We start from the raw sequence: 19,105 nt of genomic DNA on the forward strand, positions 1-19,105 counted from the left end.
GTACGTTTCTCCTAGAGTAAAATGAGCTATACAGTTTCTCCAATGTCTCCTGTCGCTTACAGTAGATAGTAAAAATCTGACAGTTTTTAGACTAGTCCATCTCCTCATTGGGGATTCTCCGCATTCTCTTTATTCTTTACAAAAGCAATCCCTGGAAAGGGTCTTCACAAAGTTGTCAGCCAGCCTACTTATTCATGCTCCACTATTCTGCTAGTTGGACTCTACCACTACCCTCCAGGGGGTGCTTTTAAAAATAAGGGAATCCCTGAGAAACAGCATACTCTGCCTACATTTTCCTTTCTGATCTTCAGCACCCATGTCCCCCCGAGCACCGATTCTTTCCAGAGTCATGGGAGGCAGCCTCCAGTATGGAGAAGCACAGCAGAAGTGCACATCCAATAAAAATACACTTTATTCCACAAATCCTTTGAAGTACCTTCTACAGTAACACATGTAGCAGGAAAACATTACAGGCAGAAAGAGGGTCAACAGCTGTTATACGCCAATAATGTGTGGCGCTTCATCAGGACCATGGGAGAGGGCGTTGGTGATCGAGAAAAAGGATTGGGAAGCAGGGATCTGTAGACAGCATCAGTGGCGGGGGTTGGAGCCTGGGATGGGGGGGCGCAGTTTCAATTCATGCGCTTTAGCTCTGCCCCCTTGCACGAGCGCAAGCTCAATTTCATTTTTATGAGGCCCTCAGTGCTGCTACAGAGGATCAAAGTGTCAAATTTTGTCCAACACTTTGACTCAAATAGCGGGATGCCATGCCGGGATCCGATTTAAAAGACCAGTTTTTATCATTTTCTCATTGGTCATCAGAATTCACGGATCATCTTTTATTTGGAATTGAATGTCGGCTTGTGTGTAGAAGGCCAGTTGAAAGGACCGCCATTGCAATCATCTAAAAAAAAATAAAAATATGAAAACACATAAATAAAAAATACATTCTGCCATAAATTACCTTTCTCCTATTTTGTTGGCACTTACAGTAGGTAGTAGAAATCTGACAGAACTGACAGGTTTTGAATTAGCCCATATCCTCATGGGGGATAATCTGGGCTTTATTTTCAAAAGCACTCAGCGAACAGCAGTTGTTCCGTCCAACTGCCAGAATAATGTGCAAACTGGTGTGGTGGTGGTGGTGGTGGGGCTGCATCTTTGTATAGATTATTTACAGGGAGTGCTTTTGTAAAGAATACATTATATACTGAGAATCCCCCATGAGGAGATGAGCTAGTCAAAAACCTTTCAGTTCCATCAGATTTCTACTAACTAATGTAAGTGACAGCAACATAGGAGAAAAGTGATTTATAGTCCATTTTACACTGGAAGAAACATACTTCTTATCTATATGTGTTTACATGTATGCTACATTTTAGAATTTTTCACTATAATGATCCTTTAAGGTAATCTCACGCTTCAAGTTTTTGAGGGATATTAGAATGTTATTGGGTGAATGAACCTAACAGCGTCCATCTTTTGTTGGATGGAGTTGATCCTGTTACAGATAGACTCCTACTGGAAGGCAGACTAATTTTAGCTGCTGTGCCACAGGAGAATTAATGTCTTCAGGGTGATGCAAAACCACTTCGTAGGCCTGCTTAGCTGTGTTACCATAATTAGGCACTGCCTGCAAAAGACAGAGCAAGGTTGTTGCACATGCAGAGTATGACAGGCTAGGCCTGCTGCCTGTCACAGATTTTCATTATTTTGTTGCTTCCCTTCTTGCCTGACTGTCACAGAGTTTCATTAGTGGGTTGGTTTCTGGCTGATCTCATGGAGGCACTGAGGCCTGGAACCCACTACAAAACGCAATCGCCAATCGCTAGCGTTTTCTGTGAGCGGTTTGATATCGATTTCATCAGCGTTTTCTGGCGTTTTGGTGAGCGTTTTGCAAAAAGTGCATAGCGTTTTGTGAGCGATAGCGATTAGCGTTTAGTGATTTGCAATATGTTTGGTTAATTCACATTTTTTTTTACCAAATTTAGCTGATGTGTTGGATTTTTTGAGCTTTTAAAGGGGACTACACACCTGTATGAGTGACAGCATCACATACTTCAAACAATAAATTAATAATGATAATAATACTAATAAGTACTCACACAGAAATAGTTGTGGTAGTTAAGCGGTACTTAACTTTTATTTTCTTTTTGCTTTTTTAATGTTTGGCACCTTTTTCTTTTATTTATTTGAGAAAAACAACCTCAAATACAACTTTGTATCTGTATGAAGCACACATAACCCACAGTATTTTTGTAGTGATGTATTCTGTGTACAGAGCCTGCAGCTCTGTAGTAATTCCGACCATCCAGCAGACATCACCAGGAAGTAGTTTTTAAGGCCTTCTGGGAAGCACAAGGCCTTCTGGGAAGCACAAGGCCTTCTGGGTAGCGTTTCAGACAAGCAAAACGCTAACTAAATCGCTCTGTGTAGGTTTTGACCAGCGATTAGGCCAGTTTTTATATACTTTACATTGCAGAAACGCTAACGCTAAAAATGCAGCATGTCCTGTGTTTTGCGTTTTGGTAAACGCAATCGATCCAGTGGAATTTGGCTTATCCATTAACGGCTGAGCGTTTAGGGAAATCGCTAGCGGTTTGAATCGCTGACTAAACGCTCACAAAATCGCTCTAGTGGGTTCCAGGCCTGAGAGATGGACGCTGCTCCTGCACCTTCATATGTGAAAGTGATCCCGTGGGTTGTAACGCATACAGTACATGGCTGGGCTACACTATACGGTACCTTGACAAACCATTACCTTCACTCTCTTGTTTCCCTGCAGCAGTTCAAGAGAACCTGTCGGTATACCAAACATCTGCAAAGTGATACTGCTACTTACATTAGATCGCCATTTAAATCATTTTGTTAATGGATAGAGAGCAAAGATTAGAACTCCAGTCATATTTTTTTTTTTGCTCCTGTCTGAATTGCTAATGTAAATATTTTCTTTAAATTATTGGTCAGTGAAGCCATCCATCACATTTTAGAACTACTGGTTAAGGGCTCTGCCTCTAACATAGGGGACCAGAGTTCCAATCCTGGCTGAAGCCAAAACCAATTCAGTAATGAGTCACTAAATTGTATGTAGTAGCCTATTGGCTACTAGACGCATCGGGCGATCAAATGACCGGCTGGGCACCCAATTGCCGATAATTAACACAGGCGTCTATACTGTGCCTGTTGTGAGAAAATTATGGGAACAGCCAATGCTGCAATTCCCTCAATACAGATCTGTAAATTACAACTATTTTTTCCAAACATTATTTCAGTTTTATCCGCAGAAACAAAACAAAAAAAACCCCACCTATAGTGCATCTGGAAAGTATTCACATTGCATCACTTTTTCCATATTTTGTTATGCTACAGCCTTATTCCAATATTGATTACATTCATTTTTTCCATCAGAATTCTACACACAACACCTCATAATGACAACATGAAAAATGTTTATATGAGGTTTTGGCAAATTTATTAAAAATAAAAAAAGCTAAGACATCACATGTACATACAGTGGTGTGAAAACTATTTGCCCCTTCCGGATTTCTTATTCTTTTGCATGTTTGTCACACTTAAATGTTTCTGCTCATCAAAAAACGTTAACTATTAGTCAAAGATAACATAATTGAACACAAAATGCAGTTTTAAATGATGGTTTTTATTATTTAGTGAGAAAAAAAAACTCAAAACCTACATGGCCCTGTGTGAAAAAGTGATTGCCCCCCCTTGTTAAAAAATAACTTAACTGTGGTTTATCACACCTGAGTTCAATTTCTGTAGTCACCCCCAGGCCTGATTACTGCCACACCTGTTTCAATCAAGAAATCACTTAAATAGGAGCTATCTGAAACAGAGAAGTAGACCAAAAGCACCTCAAAAGCTAGACATCATGCCAAGATCCAAATAAATTCAGGAACAAATGAGAACAAAAGTACTGTAATAGAGATCTATCAGTCTGGTAAAGGTTATAAAGCCATTTCTAAAGCTTTGGGACTCCAGCGAACCACAGTGAGAGCCATTATCCACAAATGGCAAAAACATGGAACAGTGATGAACCTTCCAAGGAGTGGCCGGCCGACCAAAATTACCCCAAGAGCGCAGAGAAAACTCATCGGAGAGGCCACAAAAGACCCCAGGACAACATCTAAAGAACTGCAGGCCTCACTTGCCTCAATTAAGGTCAGTGTTCACGACTCCACCATAAGAAAGAGACTGGGCAAAAACGGCCTGCATGGCAGATATCCAAGGCGCAAACCACTTTTAAGCAAAAAGAACATTAAGGCTCGTCTCAACTTTGCTAAAAAATATCTCAATGATTGCCAAGACTTTGGGGAAAATACCTTGTGGACCGACGAGACAAAAGTTGAACTTTTTGGCAGGTGCGTGTCCCGTTACATCTGGCGTAGAAGTAACACAGCATTTCAGCAAAAGAACATCATACCAACAGTAAAATATGGTGGTGGTAGTGTGATGGTCTGGGGTTGTTTTGCTGCTTCAGGACCTGGAAGGCTTGCTGTGATAGATGGAACCATGAATTCTACTGTCTACCAAAAAATCCTGAAGGAGAATGTCCGGCCATCTGTTCGTCAACTCAAGCTGAAGTGATCTTGGGTGCTGCAGCAGGACAATGACCCAAAAAACACCAGCAAACCCACCTCTGAATGGCTGAAGAAAAACAAAATGAAGACTTTGGAGTGGCCTAGTCAAAGTCCTGACCTGAATCCTATTGAGATGTTGTGGCATGACCTTAAAAAGGCGGTTCATGCTAGAAAACCCTCAAATAAAGCTGAATTACAACAATTCTGCAAAGATGAGTGGGCCAGAATTCCTCCAGAGCGCTGTAAAAGACTCGTTGCAAGTTATCGCAAACGCTTGATTACAGTTATTGCTGCTAAGGGTGGCCAAACCAGTTATTAGGTTCAGGGGGCAATTTCTTTTTCACACAGGGCCATGTAGGTTTTGAGGTTTTTTTTCTCACTAAATAATAAAAACCATCATTTAAAACTGCATTTTGTGTTCAATGATGTTATCTTTGACTAATAGGTAACGGTTTTTGATGAGCAGAAACATTTAAGTGTGACAAACATGCAAAAGAATAAGAAATCAGGAAGGGGGCAAATAGTTTTTCACACCACTGTACCTTTAAGTATTCACAGCCTTTGCCATGAAGCTCAAAATTGAGCTCAGGTGCATCCTGTTTCCCTGATCATCCCTGAGATGGTTCCGTAGCTTCATTGGAGCCCACCTGGGGTAAAATCAAGAGGAATCAAGTAAGAAGAGCAGGAAAGCTGGCACTGCTGCAAGTGTTCAATTTATTGTAGCATTTATAAAGTGCAGGCGTGCAACATCTTGCAAAAGGCATAAAAAGTCATCAACATACCCTTGTGAGAGGAGGCGTGGGTGGTGGTGGGTGCTGGGCACAGGTGCCTGACGGCCGTTTCGCGCTGGGATAGCGCTTCTACGGAGGCTGCCTACGTAAGAGGACCTGTAACTTTAAAAACGTCCCCTGGGGAGTACTTACCTCGGGAGTGGGAAGCCTCTGGATCCGATCAAGGCTTCCCCCGTCCTCCTCCGTCCCACGGTGGCAATATTAGCGGTCCTCGCATGGCAGCCATGTAAATATTTACCGGCTCCTGTGCAGGCGCAGTAGCAGTTCTCCGCTCGGCTTGTCTGTAGACCTCTGAGACGGGATTATCTCGAGGCACAAATCTGGGGAAGGTTACAGAAAAATGTCTGCTTTGAAGGTCCCAGTGAGCACAGTGTCCTCCATCATCTATAAGCCTCTGCTGCAGGTTGGTGGAGGAGGATGGAGGAAGCCCCTGGAATATCCAGAAACTTCCCTCTATTGAGCTGAGTACCCTGTTTGGGGCACTTATTTTCCAAACAGGTACACTTTAAATAAAACTATATGGCAAAATAAATAAAACGACCGGACTCCGTAAGGGAGGTTGGTAAAATGAGTGAGGTGTGGAGGGAGGGGCGTGGTGGTGACAGGCATCACTTCGGAGGCTGATCCCTCACCCTTCTTTATGGGCTCCACCATCTTCTCCAGGAAGACTTGCTGGTGCCGTAGTTTGAAGCTTCTGAGGCGATGTAAACTGGGTATAATATACAGTACTGTGATTGGATACCTTAAAGTACACCTGAAGTGAGAGGGATATGGAGGCTGCCATACAGGTGGAACTTGAGAAATTAGAATATTCTGCGAAAGTCCATTTATTTCTGTAATTACACTTAACCTCCTGAGCGATAATCCCGAGCTGAGCTCGGGGTATGTCGCGCAGGAGGATTTCTCAGGCCCCGCTGGGCCGATTTGCATAATTTTTTTTTGTTACACGCAGCTAGCACTTTGCTAGCTGCGTGTAACTTCCGATCGCCGCCGATCCGCCGCTACCCGCCGTTCCGCGCAGCCCCCCCCTCCCCAACCCCTTGCGCAGCCTGGCCAATCAGTGCCAGGCAGCGCTGAGGGGTGGATCGGAACTCCCTATGACGTCACGACGTCCATGACGTCGGTGACGGCATCCCGCCCCGTCGCCATGGCGACCAGGGAAGCCCAGCAGGAAATCCCGTTCTGAACGGGATTTCCTGCTTACTCTGATCGCCGAAGGCGATCGGAGTGGGTGGGGGGATGCCGCTGCGCTGCGGCTATCATGTAGCGAGCCCTGGGCTCGCTACATGATTCAAAAAATAAAAAAAATTAAAAAATAGTGCTGCGCCACCTCCTGGGCGATATAATTGTATCGCCCAGAGGGTTAAAGGGCAACTGAAGTGAGAGAGATATGGAGGTTGCCATATTTATTTCATTTTAAGCTATACCAGTTGCCTGGCTATCCTGTTAATCCCCTGCCTGTAATACTCTCAGCCATAGACCCTGAATAAGCATACAGCAGATCAGGTGTTTCTGACATTGTCAGATGTGACAAGATTAGCTGCATGCTTGTTTCTGGTGTTATTCAGACACTACTGCAGCCAAATAGATCAGCAGGACTGCCAGGCAACTGGTATTGTTTAAAAGGAAACCCATATGGCAGCCTCAGTATTCTTCTCACTTCAGTTGTCATTTAAAAGGTGAAACTAATATATGAAATAGACTCCTTACATGCAAAGCAAAATATCTCAATCCTTTATTTGTTATAATTTTAGTGATTATGGTTTGCAGCTGATGAGAACCCCAATATCAGACCATTAAAATATTGTGAAAATATTCTAGGCTCCAAGTGTCAGACTCTAATCAGCTAATTAATCCAAAACACCTGCAGTACAAAGGGTTCCTATTTCACACAGTTTCAACTTTTAAGTTGAATTACTGAAATAAATGGACTTTTGCTTGATATTCTAATTTTTCGCGTTTCACCTGTATTTATTTCCTTTTAAGCAATGCCAGTTGCCTTGCTACCCTGCTGATCCTCTGCCTCTTATACTTTTAGGCTGCTTTCACAGTGGGACGTTACAGGCGCACGTTAGAGCAGCCTGTAACGCAGCCCACCGCACAGCAATGAAAAATCAATGGGGCTGTTCACAGTGCGGACGTTGCGTTACATTGTAACGCTGCGTCACAAGACAACGTACTGCATGCAGTTCTTTGGACGCGGCTGAGCCGCGTTAGACTGTTTCCACATGCTCAGTAATGTGGGGGAGGAGCGGAGAGCGGCCAGGCACATGGCTAATTAATATGCACTGCACGTTGTGACGTGCAGTGTTTACATCCTGGAGCAGCCGCTCTGTGCGGCGATTGGCCGGCGGGACCACGTGATGCCGCATGCGCACAAGAGTGCGCATCACGGCATCACTGACGCCAGAGTGAGCTGCACAACGCGGCTCACTCTGACGTCCAGATCCAGCACCACCAGGCGTTGAGTTAGGGGGACGTTATGCGACCTTAACGCCCCCTCTAACGCAACGTCCTGGTGTGAAATTAGCCTAAGCCATGGACCCTGAACAAGCATGCAGCATGTTGCAACGTTTCTGACATTTTTGTCAGATCTGATTGGATTAGCTGCATGCTTGTTCATGGTGTGTGATTTAGACACTGTTGTTGCCAATCAGTAGGGCTGCCAGGCAACTGTTATTGTTTAAAAGGAAATAAATATGGCAGCCTCCTTATCCCTCTCGCTTCAGGTTCCCTTTAAGTAGTCCCTCATATAACATAGAAGTGGTAAGATCAGTGGCGTAGCTAAGGAGCTGTGGGCCCTGATGCCAGTTTTACATGCCCCCCCCCCCCTTTCCCCCAGCACTCTATACATAACAATTGATATGGTGCACCACAACCTGCCAAAAACAACCACACTGTCAGAGATGCAAGAAGGGGATGGGGAACAGTTTATTAATGATTACTACCATTCAAAGAATAAATAGAAGTGATTATTACAAGCACAGGTTCAATAAAGACTTAATACTGTGGTTGAGGGAGGACCATATGGGGCCCCTCTGGCCCAAGGGCCCCTATGCGGTCGCAACCACTGCACCCCCTATTGCTACGCCACTGGGTATTAATGTACAATTAAAATTGTATCATGAATGGGAATCTTTACGGTAGTAAATAAAAGGGGAAATCTGATTTTTGGAGCTTTTAGCAACACAGATAGCATACAAGTCAATGCATCAGTTCTTCATATATTTCACCATAAACCATTCTAAATTCTTTGATTTATTTTTTTTTGTTGCCTCATCTGTGAAGAACACATTATATCAAGGAAGATACCATTTTCATCAGAATCAAACCACAGCAGATACAGCTTTGTCTGGTCAGTGGAGTATGAAATAGAATTTGAATAAACCGAAACCGAGCGCTTTGAAATGCAGACGTGGATAGAAATGCTCAGCACTCAGCACATAACATGCTGTGATTTGGTTTAGTCATTTGTCTGTGTGCTTTTATCACTGATGGAAGAAAAATTAGATTGCTGAGCTTGTTCGGGTAATGTTGACAAATAGAGTGGAAATGGAATGAAAGAAAGACAAAAATACAGTCAGGCTCTTCCTGTCTGCTATAATTATCTATGCTGCACTGTAGACTGAAATAAACTGTGCAGGGTGTGGTGAGTTGTTGCAGCCAATCAGAGTTCAGTTTACTAACTTCAGGGCAACCAAAGGATTAGGTTCTGTCTTGAAGCCCCAGGCTACAGTCCACCCGCTTACAGTATCTAACGTATTTATATGCATACCTCCCAACTGTTAGGGCCGGTTCACACTTAAGCGGATTCAGAACAGAAACTGTAAGCGCGTCCGTGAGGCGGATGCGTTCCGTCTGTTTTGCATTCGTATGCAACAATTACATTTGTCCGTTCCACGTCCGCCTGTCTGCTCCTGGGTCAATCACATCCACCCGGACGCATCGCCACTCACCTGTCCCGCCACCACCACCGCCATTCGGTTCCTTCCTGAAGGCATGGAGCTCTCTATGGGCTGCAGCAGCTATTCTCCCTGGCAATGGAGAATTTTGATTGGCCCAACTTGAACCAATGAGTATTCTCCGTTGCTGAGGATTCCCATTGGTCTTTTGGAGCCCGATGTAGATCTTCATGCTAATACCACCGGGTTGTGTAGGAGGGACAGAGCGGCAGCCATGGGCGGCAGGACACGTGTGTATAGACGTCACTGTGTCAAAACGGGGATGCGGTGACAGTGTCCATTCACATAGGCTTTCATTGGACACATTTTCCCGTCCTGTCGGGGAACATGTGCCAAGTTGGGACTCTGTGTTCCGTTTCACGCTCCGCGGCACACGGATCTGTGTTTTGTAACAAGTGGAAGCGGGTCTTATTTTTAAGATAGGATCGCTTCCTGCATTTAAGCGGAGCTTAAAAAACGTCCCTTCCACATCTCTAGCCACTCCCATCCACACCCCTAGTCACACATATCACAAAGAATTCATACGCAAAAGATGTAGTTTAACCATTAAGACCACACTGGTCCTATCTATCATCATTAGTTGTATTTCACAATAACATTTAGAGCTAAGAAATATATTAATCTAAAAAATAAGAATAAAGTTTAGAGTCAATTAAAAACATTTTCAGGAGAAAAATACATACATTTACACAGATGTGTCCATCAGTCCTGAAAGAGGGACATATGAGGAAGAAAGAGGGACAGAAGGATTTGGTTCCCAAAGAGGGACTGTCCCTCAGAAAAAGGGACAGCTGGGAGCAATGCATATGTATCTGATGTCACACAGTCCATTCACTTATGGTCAGACGGTGAAAATACTGCAGGTCTCTGGCTTGCTTTATGTCCCTTGGCCATCTATTTGCAGATGACCTGATTGGCTGCATTGGATTTTGATGGCTGTTTGCCATTTTTACTGCTAGATAAACTGTAGCTAGCCATGACATCAATCTTCTCAATCAGCAGGAACACATACACTGTGTTAATTAAAGCCTGCATGCTCATAGGAAGGTCTATTGTCAACTCAATTTACATTTCCAGCAGTCATAGACTGTCTGAAAATACCTTATACATAGCAAAATACTCAGTGTGGATGGGTGGACTCAGTTGGTACTTGTAGCCGTTGATATTATTATTATTTTTTTTTTTACAATATTCTCTTATAAATTATTTAGTCAGCGTTTGCTAATTGTAAAATCTCTCCTCTCCCTGCTTTACATTATGACATTTATCACAGGTGGTGACATCTTTAGTACTGGCAGAATGTTCATTTACTGAGCGTTTTAAAGCCAGCAGAAAAGATTTCTGGTCTCCCAGAATGCTTGGGGGAATGAGTGGGGGACGGGGTACAGAATTCTGCATAATAAACAGCCTAGGCTAAAGGTGGCCACACACCATACAATTTTTTAAATATCTGTTCAATTCAAGAATAGCAATCAATTTTTCTGACTGATTGTACCAATTCAAAAAATCTGACCAATGTACCACACACCTATGTTCAGTTTTTCTCCAATCATGAATAAAATAATTAAAATGTCAGAAAAAATTGATTGGAACTGTACATCACGTAATTAACAATCCATCACACACCATTCAATTCTTGATAAAGTTGGTCTGAAAACAAAGAAAAGCTCTCGATTTTTCAGGACAACCGATCGTAATTATCAAATTGGCAAAAAATTGTATCTTTTAATTGTATGGTGTGTGGCCACCTTATGCCTCGGATGGAGGGTGTGGCTACAAGCTATAGGAAGTGTTTCTGATGCTGAAAACAGGATATTTAACGTAAAAGTGGGCATCCTGAATAGTTTACTACATTCTACTATGTTGTTACAGTTCCTCTTTAACAATGCCCAGTTCCACAACTTTAGCTTGCACTTGAATTTTAATGTATTCTACTACTAGGCATTGCAATTTGTACTACAATAGTGTGTAGGTAGAAAAAAAACAAAGTCTTGTAAAAGTAACACCTTTTAATGGCTAACTGATAAAGTTAAATAATTCAAGCTTTCTGGGATCTAGTCCCCTTCTTCAGGCATATTTCCAGATGTTAGCTGAAGTAAAACACTGCTGCAGGTAAATAGTAAACACGAAGATGGCAGTTGTGCTGGTTACTGTTTAGCAGATAGATGTCAGGTGATCAGCAGGCTGGAGCCAGTAAGCTTATGCAAGCAAACATGAAATCTAGCAGGTTTCTGAAGATCATGAAGCCAAGTAAATCATGTTACATAAGGAGTCATGAATCCCGTTCCACAATTCAGACCTTCTGTTAATATCTTAAACATTTTCATAAATTTGTACTCAGAAATCTTTCTTGCTTGTTCATTTTTGAAGTTACTCTTAAGAATAAGAACTTTGAGATCTTGCATGCTGTGTCCTGGTTCACAGAAGTGTTGGCCCACTGGTGTTGGCCTGCTGATCACCTGACATATAACTGCTAAACAGTAACCAGCACAACTGCCATCTATGTGTTTACTATTTACCTGCATCAATGTTTTACTTCAGCTAACATCTGGAAATATGGCTGAAGAAGGGGACTAGATCCCAGAAAGCTTGCATTATTTAACTTTATCAGTTAGCCATTAAAAGGTATTACTTTTACAAGACTTTGTTTTTTTCTACCTACATAAATTGTTTGGCTAACACGGTACAGAAACATTTTTACTACTACTACAATAGTAGAATATCAGAAATTTCTTACGGATATTTTACAATCTCTAAGGGCCCATTTCCACTTGTGCTTTGGAAATCGCCGGGGAAAAAATTTGCATGCGGATGCGAATTTTGCATGCGGTTGTATGCAAATATTCATGCGAATTCCCATAAGATTTTGCATAGATGACTATGTATGCAAATTTAACCATGGCAGTGCCTGTGTGCTTTTCCATTGTTTCTATGCAAAATCATATGCGAATTCGCATTAAAATTCGCATACCAAAACCGCATGCGAATTTCCTATTAACTACATTGTATGCGAATAGCGGTATACGGTATGCGAATTCTGATGGCTCTGCCGTGCAGATTTTTTTCTGCACAGAAAAACGCTCAGAAATCCTGACAAGTGGAAACAGTCCCATCCACTTGTATTGTCTATGCAAATCTGCATGCAGGAAACGCATGCAGATTCGCTCTAGTGGAAACGGGCCCTGAACCCAACACTATCTATTTCCACACTAACCCTCCCGTTACCAATGCCTAACCCTAACTGACTACCCCCCCCCCCCCCCCCCTGCAATATCCACCGTTATCACCGGCATCCAAATGGCCTACTTCAGGCAGGGCTGTGAATTCGATACAAAAATCATCCAACTCCTCGACTTCGACTTCTTAGTCTAATACTTACCGGTGCTGTTGGCTTAGTACAAAAATAATCTGACTCCGTCTCCTCAGTTTATGAAACCACCCACTCCAACTCAAAATTGCTCTGACTTCTCGACTTTTCCATAGCCCTGGCTTCAGGTTTGGGTTGGTGAGAGAGAAATACATGGCAGGTTCATGCAGGTAGAAAGAATGCAGTTTTCAGCATGCAGGTTGGCTGAGTGGATGAAGCGCGGGGCCTGTGCCTGGGATTTGCACATGTAATACTGCTGTATGGAGGTGTGGGGGGACAAAGAGTCCTATTTTACCTAAAACCGTCTCTGGTACCTGGTGGATCATTTTGCTGTGGTAAATTTTGAAGTAGCACATGAGCAAAGAAAAATGCAGGCGCCTCTCAATTAAAGCATACCAGGACTGGCAAGTAACATGATGAGATAAACATGGGTACTTATAATGCCTACTTAGAGTTTCCCTGTGATCCCTTCTTTTATTGTAAGGGTTAACAGACCAGTGCTTTAGATATGCAAATGAGGCAGTGGTAGTGCAGTCCAGTACAGGAGTGTTATGCTGGGCATACACCATGAGGTTTTTTGTTGGCAGATAGGTGGCTCGACAGATAATTTCTGATTGATCGGAAAATCAATTGGCCAGTAAATCTGCTGAAAAATCTCATCATGTACTCCCAGCATTAAACAGCTCAAAAGCTTTATGAGAGATAAGCTTTGTGAATCAACCCTTGCATTACTGGTTCATTCCTTTGACTGCTGGTAGTTTTGTCTTCTCACTGGTTTGCTAAAAAATCGCCAGGGGGCAGCAAATCTTTTTTTTTAAAAAAATTTTTTTCATGTAGGTAGATAGCCGCTGCTCAGCGGCATCCCCCCAGCCCCTCCGATCGCCGCCGGCGATCGGCGATCTGGAGATCCCGTTCAAAGAACGGGATCTCCTGGAGGGCTTCCCCCGTCGCCATGGCGACGGGGCGGGATGACGTCACCGACGTCATCGACGTCGTGACGTCAAAGGGGATTCCTATCCACCCCATAGAGCTGCCTGGCACTGATTGGCCAGGCAGCGCACGGGGTCTGGGGGGGGGCTGCGGCGCGACGGATAGCGGCGGATCGGCAGGTAGCGGCGGCGATCGGGCACTGCACGCAGCTAGCAAAGTGCTAGCTGCGTGCAGCAAAAAAAAAATTATGCAAATCGGCCCAGCGGGGCCTGAGCGGTGCCTTCCGGCGGCATAGCCCGAGCTCAGCTCGGGCTTACCGCCAGGAAGGTTAATAGGAAATAAATATGGCCGCCCCCATATCCCTCTCACTTAATTTCCCCTTAAAGCAAACCTGAATTGAAAATAAACTTATGAGATAATAAATAGGTGCAGTAATAATGGTACATAGAACTTCCCTGCACTCCCACATTCTTATTTTCAATGTTAGGGCTGCAATTGTTTGTGTAAACAGCAGCCATGACAGTGTGAGGTAGAATGTGGTTCATTCACTCCCCACACAGAAAGATTTAATTACCAAAATTGAAGTTTACAGCACTGTGTTATTATCCGAGGTTGTAGTGCAGACAGATACAAGTATTTTGCCTGCTATTTAATTTTCAGGAGAGCCAGGGCTGCATTGACCGCTGTTTGACTCCCTCATTTGCATTGATAAAACCACAGTTTTTTTAACACCTGCAGTACAAAACAAAAGTGTACACAGGCAGGTTCTAAGTAGGCTTGGGACTATACACTTTAAGATGCAGGATCAGTCATTGTATGTGTAGGTAGATGCAGGCGTACATGAAAAAAAACACCTGGAAGAAAGTACTTAGGGGCTAGGCGCTAGTAGAACATCGCTAAAATTAGCGATATTCTGCTTCTGGATTCCGATAGTAAAATATCATAATCTTTACCGATATTTCACTATGACTAAACCTAACCCTACTCTCACACAGAACCTTCACTCTAACCCTGTATCCTCTCCTGGTGGCGCATTTGCTTAGCTCCCCCTGGTGGTGCCTAACCCTAACCCCCCTAGTGGCACCTAACCCTAACCCCCTCCTGGTGGTGCCTAAATCTTAATCTTCCCCCGCCGCAGTGGGCGCCGAGTCTACCCGCTATGCAAAGCTGCACAGGCGCAATTTGTATAGCGGGACGACTCGGCGCCCGCTATTTCATCAGGCACCACCGTGCACCCAACTTTACGGCCGCTGGTAGGTGCCCAATGAAATAGCTGAGGGGTCATGTATGAGAGTATCAAAGAAAGGTTGCTGAACACAGAATACTATGACAGTGAAGAAAATACAAATCCACCATGACTGCTTGTGATTCTCTCACAGAGGTTCAGGTGTACAGGATGGGGTATTCTTGATTTGCTCAAAAATGTTTGATTTTTGACAACAGTAATCTGGTGTGTTTAGGTGGCTTAACTTGTTACACACAACATAGTTATTACTTTGAAGGGGCTTTCACATGACAGTACCAGTCATCACAGGTTTTTAGGAATTTTGTTGCGTAACAAATGTATAAGATGCCACATGGCTGTACATCAATAATCTCACACATACTGCAGCAACCACATCTGCAGCTGAATGGATTCTGTCATCTGTAACAATCAGTAGCTCTTGGGATGGGATTCCTGCCAATCAGGCTTAATCTGTTGTGTCCATGACAACATCATGTTGTCACCGTACTGAATCTTAGTTCAGCCTCCGAATGGCACATCAAAGAGGTACAAAACGATGGAGATTAAGAATCCTGCATTTGGCGGAACACAAAGGAAAGGAACTTTGTGATTTGCGTGCCAGCCGGATAGCTTTGTTTCTGCTTTTGAAAAGCGTTGTGAATTAAATAGTGAAGAGCCCCTGAGTCTCTTGATAACCATGGAAATACACATTTCTCTCATGTAGAATACAGCTACCTGTAAAGCATTGACTATTAGCTTCTATTGTGAGGTGCAGATTGAGTAGTCAGGCATAAGAGAGATTCCCTGAAGTGCTGGCTGTTCTTTCATTTTCCCCAAAAAGTGGGCCATGTGGCTCAGGAGGTAAGCATACTTCCTTCAGGTGGTAAACCACAGCTCTGGAGACGTTAGGATGTGTAAGCCTCATTCCCTCCTCCCCTCCTCCCCCTCTCTCCTTCTAGTCTTTTTTTCCTCACAAGCAAATACTTGGTTAGGCCTAGTACATATTATACATCGCAAGCGCTGAGCACCTTATTAATGAGCGCTTTTTAAAGCGATTTTTCTGCCGGTTTTTGAGCGACTTGCGCTTTTGTTTGGCTATTAGCGCTTTTTTTTTTCAGGAAGTGAACTCTTTGACGGGGAACTGAATCTCTTTAATGTAGTTTGTTATTAAAAGTGCTCACAAAATCGCTTAACCAATCGATTTTTAAAGCGCTTAGCAATTTTCCTATACCTTCTATTGAAGCGCAAACGCTCTGAAAGTGGTGCAGGACCCGCGTTTTTGATTGGAAAGAAAACTCATCATGAGAACACTCACATTGAAGAACATCACTCAAGTGCTTTTAAAGCGCTTTTTAAAATTACCAGTGCTTAAAGGATACCCGAAGTGACATGTGACATGAGATAGACATGTGTATGTACAGTGCCTAGCACACAAATAACTATGCTGTTTTCCTTTTTTTCTTTCTCTGCCTGAAAGAGTTAAATATCAGGTATGTAAATGGCTGAATCAGTCCTGACTCAGACAGGAAGTGACATTACATTTCTAACATTGGCCGCTGCGGCCACTTCGCACATTGGCCGGCCAGAACCCGAAGTGGCTGGCCAGAACGCGAAGTGGCCACACTTCGGGTTCTGGCCGTAACATATACACATGTCTATCTCATCATGTCACATGTCAGTTCGGGTATCCTTTAAAAAAAAACTCAAAGTGCTCATAGTGTGAACAAGCCCTTAGAGTAGCATAGCTTAGGAGCTCTGGACTCCAGTGAGAGTTTTACATTGGGTTCCCTCAAATGCTCTATACATAACAATTGCTATATGGAGCACCAAAACCTGCCAAAGACAGCTGAAGTATCAGAAGTGTAGGCTGGGGAAGAGAACTGTCTACTAATGGTTACAACCAATCAAAGCGCATACAGAGGTGATCAGCACCAATACTTGTATTGCCCAGTGGGAATATTGATCCCATTCAGCTCATGGCTACTCCTCCTTCCCACCCCAACCATGTTGATGAGAGGAAAGAACAGCCTTTCACCATCAGCATTTGATGAATAAGACGATCAAACTTTAATCTAGTCTAGCCTTAGTTTTAATAGATCTTCATTAGATTCAATGTTTTCATTGAAACTATCAAATGTGCATTGAGTAGGGATACCGAGAGGCAGGAGACACACTTGAATCCGCAGCTAAATATTTCCACTCAAGATTCTTTGCATTTTCAGCACACTTGGTTGACAGCAGCTCACTGTTGGCAATAGTAATTTCAATAGGAGTTGCATGCAGTGTGCAAATAAAAAGCCGGCCTGCTTGCGGAAAAATGACATTGACGGTATTCGATTGCAATTGTCCATAGAGAATGATTTAAAGTGCGCTTTCACATGCTGTGATTGCCTCAAGTGTGATCCGTGCCTCAGACTACTTCTACTCTATGGCCTGTTCACAGTACTGCGTTGTAAACGTGTAACAGATCACGGTATTCTAACTCACTGCATGCAGCTTTGAATTACACTCTCTCCCATCATAACGTGTGCCTTATGCAACTGACCACTGGGAACCTAGCCTAAATGTAATAAATACGAGGGCATTCCTTATTGTGGCTGGATAGTGTACTGGTTAAGGGAACTGCCTTTGACATGGTAGACAAGGGTTTGATCCTGGCCAGGGTCTGTAGCTCTTGAGTGCTTTCAGTCCGACAGGAGAAAAGCACCATCCAAATGTTCATATTATTACTGATATTCAATCGCAATTCCCATTTTTCTGTACAAGTGACACAGGAAGGAGCTTGGGGGGTGTTCTGGGCCACAGCTTTACAGAAACAATATTCTTAGACCAATCAATATTGAAATCTCATTTAATAGGTGCAAGTGCTTGGTGGCAGAACAGATAAGCAATCAATATCGGGCAAATATCAATCATCTACCTGATCTACCATGGATTGACTGGTGTGTCAGAAAGATGGGAGAGAAGAGAGCGCCTCTGTGGTGCAATTCCTTTAATTCAGTTTGCAAATTGCAAAAGAAATGCAATTACAAGACCGCATAAATTTGCAAGCGTATCGCTCATGCCCAATTCTCCACTCCTCAGATGTCGACCGAGGCCAGCAGGGGACATCAACAAGTGTACCTCTGAGGTCTGGAGTCCAGGCAAGCTCCGTGTGGCGAGTGATAATCATGTCATTATCACCCGTCATTATCACCCGCCACATGGAGCCACAACGTGCGTGCATTTCTTTTGCAATTTGCAAACTGAATTAAAGGTATTGCACCATAGAGGGGCTCTCTTCTCTATCCTTTTTCTGATACAGACACTTGTCAAATTCCACCACTGTGAAAGCTGCACTGGATGCTACCTTTCCTCCTTTCATTGTCTGACACTGGTATTGGAGAACTGGTTCACTTTGAACATAACATTCTTTAACCCTGGTTGTAACACACAGCACATATATCTGGCTGTTATATTGAATAGTGTGTGTCTGGCTTAAGAGATGTATGAAATTCACATTTGAAATATGAGGTGTGGCTTTACATGCACATAAATAATTTAGCTGTACATAATATACAATGCTTCACATGAGGAGAATATAGATAGGCAATGAGGTGATCTGGAATTTATAGGGTGTATATGCATTGCATTACATTTGAGTAGGCATATAATTTATGTTTGAATTAAACAATACAATACAATAACAATAACATTTCTTTAGTGCTTTTCTCCCATGCAAGAAAGCCATGCAAGAAAGAACTTCTAAGAAAGCAGAACAGAAAAGGCTGCATTTGGGAAAATAGCAGAACTCAGATAGACGTTAAAGGGGCACTATGGCAAAAAAAATTAAAATCCTACTAATATAATAAATGGGAAAGTTCGGATGTTTGGATGTTTGTTACTCGATCACGCAAAAACGGCTGTACGGATTTGAATGAAATTTGGCGCACACATAGTACATTACCTGGAATAAAGTATAGGATACTTTTTATTCCCATAACCAAAAAGAGACAAATACAAATTTCACTGGAAAATGTAAACTGCAGCCATACACTGTTACACTGGAGGTGTGTTTAGCTTCTAAGGGTAGAATGGTTAATTTGCATATATTCAGCAGTGATGCACTGGGAGACATCTCAAGCTCACTCCAACCTGAATTATCGCAAATTCTTTCTGTTTTAAGAAAGCAAACGTTTGTTTTTCCTAACATCTTAGTAAGGGGGCTTTTAGGACCATTGTAGTCCCTTACA

General features: G+C 43.0%; 1 protein-coding gene across 7 annotated transcripts in view; it reads left to right on the forward strand.

Moving 5' to 3' along the window:
* PPP2R2C (protein phosphatase 2 regulatory subunit Bgamma) overlaps window positions 1–19,105 on the forward strand; it is a 183,521-nt gene that overhangs the window by 41,183 nt on the left and 123,233 nt on the right. For 2 of the 7 annotated variants that reach the window (XM_068277147.1, XM_068277197.1), the window contains exon 1: window positions 15,355–15,419. The exons of 4 other annotated variants lie outside the window; for them this stretch is intronic. The gene's annotated coding sequence lies outside the window, so the exon portion shown is untranslated. Of the gene's footprint in view, window positions 1–15,354; window positions 15,420–15,667; window positions 15,735–19,105 lie in introns of those variants that run through there. One more of the 7 variants, XM_068277167.1, reaches the window with a different exon arrangement.

Source organism: Hyperolius riggenbachi, chromosome 1 (assembly GCF_040937935.1).
Source record: "Hyperolius riggenbachi isolate aHypRig1 chromosome 1, aHypRig1.pri, whole genome shotgun sequence".
Taxonomy (NCBI): domain Eukaryota; kingdom Metazoa; phylum Chordata; class Amphibia; order Anura; family Hyperoliidae; genus Hyperolius; species Hyperolius riggenbachi.